The sequence below is a fragment of the Rhinolophus ferrumequinum genome, chromosome 13, assembly GCF_004115265.2.
Source record: "Rhinolophus ferrumequinum isolate MPI-CBG mRhiFer1 chromosome 13, mRhiFer1_v1.p, whole genome shotgun sequence".
NCBI classification, from domain to species: Eukaryota; Metazoa; Chordata; class Mammalia; order Chiroptera; family Rhinolophidae; genus Rhinolophus; species Rhinolophus ferrumequinum.
The window spans coordinates 71336101-71345231 of record NC_046296.1 but is presented as its reverse complement, the minus strand read 5'-3'; positions in this window follow the sequence as shown (position 1 = coordinate 71345231).

Below are 9131 nucleotides of genomic sequence, written 5' to 3'. Positions count from 1 at the left end.
CACGCAACAACCCACCACCAAACACATGACCAGAGAACAACAGCAGGGTTGTGCCAAATGGGCCTTGGGATCGTAACCCCTGTGAGAGCAAATCCCATGCTCAGGGAGACAAGTACAAGAAACCAGGCCTTCTGAGAACCAAACTAGCCAGTCTCATCAGAACTCATGGGAAGACTGCTATGGTCCTTTAAGTGAAGGGCAGAGAATATATGAGATTTCCTCTCTCTCTCTCTCTCTCTCTCTCTCTCTCTCTCTCTCTCTCTCTCTCTCTCTCACACACACACACACACACACACACACACACACACAGAGGCAGATGGAGGGATGGAGGGAAGGAGAGAGAGAAAAAATGAACAGGCTCCTGAGTTGGACAGATTGTTTCCCACGGAGGATACTATTGGGGGAGGGGCCGGGTGGGGCCCAAAGTCCAACGTTTCTCTGATCACCAGCCTGGTCTCTTGTCAGTCACAAGTCTTTGCAGTTGCTTCGCCCAGAGTGGCTCCTTTCCTAATATTCACTTCTTGTCACTTCATGAGCGACTGCAGCAGTTCTGAGGGAGGGAACTCCTAAACATTAGGCCTCTGGAATCTGTCTGAGCCTGGATCTATCCTTTACTAGCTGAGTTCCTTGTGGCAGGTAACAAACCTCTCAGGGTCTTTGTTTTGCCATTTGTGAAATTCCCCCTTTTTATAGCTTAGAACATTCATTGATTGATGGTGAACATGAAATAGGTATTAACCTGAAAGACCTATGTTGAGGCCTTTGCTCTGCCTTCTGACAGACCTCACACCCCACAGTGCCGCACCCACAATGCTGCTGGTTGTCATTTGTACATTAGAGTCTGTTATATCTACCTGCTGCGTAGGGATTTTTTTAAGTTACTGAGATTACGTGTATGAAAGGCTTAGCACTATGTCTGGTCCAGAGCAAATTTTCAATAAATTTTCATTGTTCTGATGATGGTTATGAGTTATTTAGCTGTTTATCTCATTTTAAATATGGTGAGTCAACTCACATGAATGAATATAAAGAATAAAGGTGAAACTTCCATGAAGTTGCACTTAAGACTTACGGCTACTAGACAAAAAACAATTATATGTATACTCATAATTTTCCATCTGTTAAGCAGATAATTTAATGGATAATGGAATTTGAATAGAAAGATACTGACAAAATTGTCTAAATACATTGTTCTCATTGCTCAATTGGTAGCTTAAACTTTGAGCTTAATTTCCTTCCTGGAATCACCTCAGAAGACTTGGTCAGAACAGGAAAAACATGCTTCCAGACCCGTGATCCAGAAACTCTACAGCGAGGAGTTTATCCTAAGGAACTAAGAAAAGATGTGTACACAGTATGAGAATATTCCTTGCAGGAAAGCAGTTAAAGTCAACTTACATTTAATAACAGGAGGAAGGCTAGATAACATACGACGTACCCATGGGATGGTGTATATGCAACCATTTACAATCATGTTTACACAAAATATGCAGTGGGAAATAATCATGAGGTATGTGGAATTTTAAAAATAGCACAAATATAATAACAGTCTTGGATAAGTTTCTAGAAACACAACACCTACCAAGACTAAATCACAAAGAAATAGAAAATCTGAATAATGAGATTGAATCCTAATCAAAAGTGAATCGTAATCAAAAGTCAAATAAAGTCGTACATACAGAAGGGCTTTGGGAAATGGGGAGAGGTCTACAAACATAAGCTTTCATTGCAGATCACTTAGCAGAATTGTGTGTATAGGTTGACCCAAATTACTTAATGTCTGAATGACTAAACAAGTCTTTTCAACATATGATTGGTAGAAAAGGGAATGGTAAAGATGCTGAGGAGTCAAACCTCCCAATGTCACAGGGGCTTCTGGGCCAGTTCATGCTCTTCTAACTAAGTTTGCTGCACTGCAGTGTGTGAGCAATTTGGGGAAACATGAATTTATTTATTATGGTATTTTGTTTTCTGTTATGTTGAATTATAGGGTGTCTCTGACTTATCAACCCCTGCCTTAAAAGTCATCAGTTCATTCTATTCTGAGAATAAGTGGAGAGGACAGGGAAAGCATAACCTCTCCACTGTAGAGAACCGTTTGCACAGACATATTATTGAAAATCACACTATTTCACAATAGTTCCAGTGTTATTAATATACAGTATCAAGCAGAAAGGTTTTGGACTGGAACTGGTGCATTATCTCTTCTTGGGTCTCCAGTCTGACAAATAACCCTGAAGATTTTGGACTTCTCAGCCTACGTAGTCTCATAAGCCAACTCATTAAAATACATCTCTTTCTGTATATCTTCATATCCTATTGGTTCTGTTTCTCTGGAAAACGGACAATAATACAGTGGGTTACGGAATGGGAGAAGAAATAGAAAATAGATTGGGATGGCTAAGTCTGCTGAGGCTGGAAATTGCTTGGATATGGAAGGAAAGAGCAAGAAAAGACCTTGCTGTTCTAGGACGTGACTGGGAGAATGGAACTGCCTCACATTACAAAGTAGCATGAAGGACTGGATACAGGGAGAAGAGAATAACTCACTTTGGGGCATCTTTAGTTTAGGTTTTACTGGTCCATTCAAATGAAAACAGCCAAGGACAAGGGGTAGTGATGGACATGAAGTTCAATGAGGATGTCTGAGCAGGTGATAGAACACAGAAGCCAGATGAACAGAAGTGACATCTGAAACCATGGCAATGGAAGATAGACCAAGCAGCCAAAAGAGAGTTTTTTTAAAAAGGAGAGAGAGGGATCGATATGGCCCACTGTGCATATTGGTGTTGGGCAGGGGGTGCCTGGAACCAGGAGAGCAGCCTAGGGAAGGCGACAGATCAGGAGAGTTCAGTCGGTGCAGCATCCAGGAGGGAGAGAATTTCAGGGAGAAGCAGGAATCAACTTTGAAGACCACTACAGACATGAGGACAAGTAGCCGCTGGAGATTCGGCCTCGGTGTGGTTTTGGTTGGGTGACAGGTGTAGACGACGGCTCACTCTCAATAAGAGAATACGCGGTGAACAAGTGAAAGATGTCAGAGGAGGGTCATCTCCAAAGAGGGAAATCTGATGGTGGGAAACAATAGCAGGGCAGTATGCTGAAAACATGGCCAAAACAAGATGCAACATTGGTTTGTGAGAGGTGAACTTACTGTAAACACAACGGGAGGAACCAGTACGGAATATACACGTGAAGAGAAGATGATTGATGGGCTGAAGTACTTGTGGAGGGAAAGGTGGTAAGAGCCAAACCTGAAACCGGACTATTCATTCCAAAGAGAAAATAGTAGAATAAAGTATGAGCTCTGTTTATCTTACAAAAGAAAGCAAACCATAAAACAAGCCCCTCCCCCACCAGCATGCAGTCCTTCCTATCGGGTACTGTTAACAGACTCCATAGGAATAAATTCAAGGTGGGGTGCTTCGAAAGAAAAAGAAGATACCCGAGTTCCCTTTAAGATGAGAAATACCCAGTAATAATTTAACTAAATTAAAATTGAAGTACATTTTGCAGCATAAGAGGGTATCAGGTTGTTTTCTAAATGTAGTAATTAAGTCAATGAAGCAACAACAACAAAAAAAAGAGAAACCCTCAAAACATAGTTTAAAAAAAAAAAAAAAAAAACATAGTTTAAATCCCACTATTGAAACCCACAGGTGAAATCACAGTTGGTATCCGATCTTACCATCTACTGTGGTCCCAATAACTCTGGCCAAGGATCTCAGGAAATTCTTACAGGCAAACCATCAAATTTCCGAGAGGTATCCTTGTCGGTTTTTATTCTTTCTCTATGGTTGAAGAAGAATGAACCTTGAGTATAAACTGTTTGTGTATCATGTACTAAGTTTTTCCTCCTTTTAATCCATGCTGATATTGGTGGTGATATGGGCAGTTCAAGTGTCTAAAGAAACGTGCCTGAGAGGGAGTAACTGTTGGGCTTGGTAAACTTCCTCTTCTGTGGGACACACACACCTGTTAAATGCTCTTTATAAGCAGTGAGCAGACGCTGGACGCTCAGTCATGAGTGACACTCCACAGACAAGCTCGCTCTGCTGGCTGCCCATGGCCAGACCGTGGCTTTAGAATGGAATCTCCCTGGCTGAGTGTGTAAAAGTTATTAAAGTAAACCAGTCTCCCATTCTACCTGACAGAATGTCAGGTAAAAGGGACGGAAAATGCCTTCCCATAGTCAAAGGACCATCAGTGCCAGCAGCTGACCACATCAAGGAAACTCTGACAGGGAGCTTCTTTAAATATTCACAAGATTCTAATGAGCAGAGGAGACCTACCGTGTTTCCCTGAAAGTAAGACCGGGTCTTATATTAATTTTTGCTCCAAAAGACGCATTAGGGCGTATTTTCAGGGGATGTCTTATTTCTTTCATGTACAACAATCTACATTTATTCAAATATAGTCATGTCATCTTCTGGAACATCGTCATAATGTACAAAATGCGGCCTTCTGGCTGACAATCTTAACGGGAGCTTATTTTCGGGGTAGGTCTTATTTTGGGGGAAACACGGTAATTGGATGAGATGGTTTACTCTCTATCTGGTAGGAGAGACTAGAAATTATAGCATGTCTATTGTTTTTAAAGTTTATTTTTTCTCATTCTAAATGGAACAAAAAATTATTACTGCCCATGGTACCTAGTAAGATAAACTCATAGGGCAGAAACACAGACGGCTGCCTGTTCCAAAGCACCGCGTGGTTTAGCCGGAGCCCTTTCAGTTGACTTGGAGGCTGTGCTGATGGTAATGGATTTCCTGGCAGCTCAGCCCATCCTTCTTCCTCAGTGACCTCCGCTCCCACCCACACACCCCTGTCCTCTCACCCTGTCCTCTCTTCCTCTTTGTCTGCTCTCACTCTACATCTGAAACTGTCCAGCAGCCCTACTCACAGAAAATTTCATAGGAGCTCAGTCGGCCTGGCACTGTCAGGTGTATTGTTTTAAGACTGTATGCCACATGTTCCGAACTATATCATGCATGTTTGTCAAGCTCAGAATCTTTTCTTCTGTATTTGCATCCCTAACATCTAGCAAAATGTCTGCACCCAGCAGGTTAACAGACAGAAGTTTGTCAGATGACTTGTTCTGGTGTTTTCTTGGTCGATTAGACATCTCTGCTTTTCGGGTACTTTTTTAAAACATCCTCATTAAATTCATCAGTCAGATTTTTATTATAACATGTTTTTATGTTTTAGTTTCAAGCCATAATCAGAAGTTTAATTACACTGTCACTTTTTTGTTTACAAAACTATGTCTGTTTTCACACATAGATAACAGGAAATCCCTGATTGTAATGTGGAAGTCGAGTTACAAGGTTTAACTTTCAAAATTATTATATTTAGTAACTTTCACAATTATAATTTAACATTTAAATTATTAACGAGAGAGCCTTGAAGGCCGGGCCGGCTGAGGTTTGTGATGCTAGAAAACAGCATTTACCTTTCTGCTCAGGAGGCAAGATAATGGGCCCTAAATAGTAAGACTGATTGTCCTTGGCCTTAAATTAGAGTCATATATAAAAAGGGTCTTGTACTGAACCCTGGCTCTAGGAAGGGGGTGTAGGAGATATTCACAGGAACGCACATAGACACAGGTCCCCTGATGAGAAGAGTTTGTGAAATCGCCTCTTCAGTGGTGCTTTCTGTACCCAAGACTGCACAGTAGGAATAGCAGTTTAAAGAATCTCCATTTAATTTGCTGGCTACACAATTTCCTGGAGAATGAAACCTCTGTGTGTGCTTGTGTGTGTCACAGATCCCAGTTAACATCTGCAAAGCTCTGACCCACAGCTGGTTCAGGAAGAACAAGACAATTCGGTGTAAATTCCTTTTTAATATTGAAAAAAGTGGACAAGAAGTAAAATATTTGTTGAATTCTTATTCTATGTCAGGAGCTATGTTTTCTACATTTCATCTCATTTACCAGAGTGAGATATCATCATAACCCATATTAGCTATGGAAAGATCAACATTCTTTTCTCTAGCTTACTGAAATATCTGTTTTAATTTAAGCCTACTTCCTCTTGCTGATTTTCATAAACTTTTGGAAAAACAGATCAATATCTCCTTTATAAAAACATATTTCAGTAACAGTGAAAGTGATTCTTGTGATAACTTCCTTTAAATTATCTCTTACAATCCAGTCATCCCTTTGGTTGCCTTTCTTTGAGCTCTCACTAGTGTTCCTTTCTCTTTTTCGTAATCACTCTAAGGCAGCTTTGAACTTCATCAGAAACAAGAAACAAAGCAAACAGGAACTTCCTGGTGGAGGCAGCTGAGGCGGAGTTCCTAGGGCAGGTGCTGAGTGAGGGAAGGGCAGAGGGAGGGCAACCACCAGGACAGGAGGGCACACTCCCTCCCCTCCTGGCCTCAGCCCTGGAGTTGCCACAGCAGCTGGTGGCACTGAAGCAGACACAACACTCCCCAGGAATGTTATGGGAAGTCAGTCAAGATGACAGTGACACAACTGTTCTCCTTAAGGAACCCAGAGTACTTAAGCTTCAAATGCTGACATTTTAATCCAAAGGAAAGAAAACACTGGTGTCAAGTTGCAATGTCACGTTTATAATTCTCCATAAAGTTTCAAAGGTATTGTGCCAGTTCACCTTCAGTAAACATGACTTTACATGATCAGGCAGCAGTTCACACAACACCTGAACTTATTCTGACGGGGTAGGTGAGGTTTATGGAACCTGAAGCCCTGTATCAAGAAGCACGATTTTTCTGTCCGTGGAGGGGCTGCTGAGGAAGAGGCCATGGTTGGTGTGTCTGCCCTGGGTGGCCAAGTGACAGGGGACCTTCTGTGACACAGTGGAAGTTTCATAGTGTGACGCTCAGTGACATTGCATCACCGTCTAAATCAAAGGGACTAGGAAGTTCCCAAAAACAATTACTAAGAACTGGATATTAATTAAACAGGAAGGGAAATAATAAATTACCTGTACAGAGATATGCTTTCAGAGATAATGGCAAAGTTTAATAATTTATTTTGTACTTTAAGAAGGAAGTTTATTGATTTGATACTTTTTTTTCTGGAAGACCTAGACACGGAACACCCCTGGGGCGCGACCGCGTTTGCTCCGACCTCTGGCGGGCACAGCAGCTTCTGATGATGAATCAGCGCGGGTGGGTGGAGGGTCAGGAGGTCTTGGCCAGGTGCCACCCTGTCACCTGGTTCTGCACCGCCTGGGCTAGAAGATGCCCCAGGACACGGCCTTGGCACAGTCATGTGGTGATGGGACAGGTCCGGGACTGAACCCAGCTGAGGCCTCTATAGAAACTGCGGGGCAGGTGGGCGGGCGTGGAAACTGCTCGTCTCCAGGACGCCGAGGGCAGCGGCCCGTCTGCAGAGGTCGGGCCGGCGCTCCGCTCCGCCCCGCCCCGCCCCGCCCCGCCCGCCGGGTCCTCAGGCCACGTGAGCTGCTGCGGGTGCGGTTTGTGAAGCAACCGCGCTTCACACAGGAGCCCCGCCCGTTGCAGGACGGTTTCTGCCTCGCAGTCAGTGCACTTACCGGCTCGTGTCGGTAGGAAAAGGCGGTAGTGAAAATCAGCCTCCTAACTTTTCCAAAGTCAAGACCAGCGGAGAGGATCCGACTCGGGCCCCCTTCCTGCCCCCCTGTGACTGTGGGACCAGCGCGCCTCTCACAGCCACTGCCGTTCTTAGTATTCTCATGTACGACGAGAGAATAGTCAACTGCATAGTCTATAAAGAGATTTTGGGTTTAAAAAGCTTAAGTCCAGACATTTTAAAGGACTGTAAAGAGCCACGTCAGTGTCTGTGCTGCAGAAGTAGAGGGGAGTGTGGCTGGTTTGCGTGTCACGTGGCCTCAGGGCCTTGCTCAGCCGTCCTGACACCTTGCCGAGCAGCACGCGGTTGTGCCGGGCTGGGCACCCGAGGCCACCAGACGGTTCGGTCGGGACCCCAGTGCCATCGCTGCCTGACCGCTCATCTCCAGCTGGCTGCCTGATCCTTTTGTGGCTGGGTCCCCTCACGTGCGAGTGGGAGTGAGAAAGGACCCTCCTCACTCTGGTGTCAGAGTTCCAGCCACAGGAGCTGAGGCTCTATGGTCAACTTGTCACATTCATGGAATGTATTCACTTCAAGTCTTCCCGCCAATTTGTTAGTGCATATTTTCTCACTAAAGCTGTGTTGAAATTATGTTGGCTGCCAACTCATGTTAAAATCAGTTCGTACATTTTCACACCCAGAACACATCTTTTCCTGTGAGGATGAATAAGACCCGTCGTCTAAAGTGTTTGCATTTATAAGCCAGAAGGTATAATCTCCCACGAAAATAAATTCTAGCTGGTTGCTTTGAAAGCGTTCTGTCTGTCAGACAACACATGACACTGTGGTTTCCAAACACTCAGTAAATGAACTCAGCGCTCAGGAGCTGAACCCTAACCCTCAGGCACAGTAGGAATGGTCAGCCTTCCCGAACTCAGTCCCTGAAGGAATGAGCAGCAGGGTCCAGGGCGTCACTCGGTCCACACAGAGGCAGCCCAGCTCACGCCTGCGTTAGTCTGGCCATCCTAGGCACAGCCGTTTCACGGTGTCATTCATTTCTATGGCTGTTTGTGTTTCGTTAAATGGAAAGACATCACCCGCACATCTGGAAGTGACACCCCACACGTCAGAAGGTCCCTGTCCACTCCTGGGCCACTTTGGACACTAGTGCAAATGCATGTGCCAAGGACGTTTGCATCGGCCCCTTGGGTCCCATCTCCTTTTTATCTCTTTGTTTCACTTTAAAATACAAAACAACACCTGCTTCCCGCGTCACAAGAAAGCTGACGACTCTTGTGACATGGAAGAAGGCCATGGCACACGCTTGGCTTTCCCCAGACTGCTCACCTGGTTACAGGTTCAGAAGTCAGGTATTATCCTACTCCTTGTACTTCCTGGGTTAGTCCAGCCACATGGGGCACTGCCTGAAGGAACGAGACAACAGACTTCCCACTGGAATCCTTCTCCTGTCAGGCAGCTCTCTGACGGCCCACCTGACGTTGCAAGTGCCCGTTCCAGCAGAGTCCCAGCGTGTCCTCCTGGTTGTCTGGGCAGCATCTCTCCTGGTGGGCCAGTGGTCATCCTGATCTGTCCCGATGGTCAGTTCCCTTGG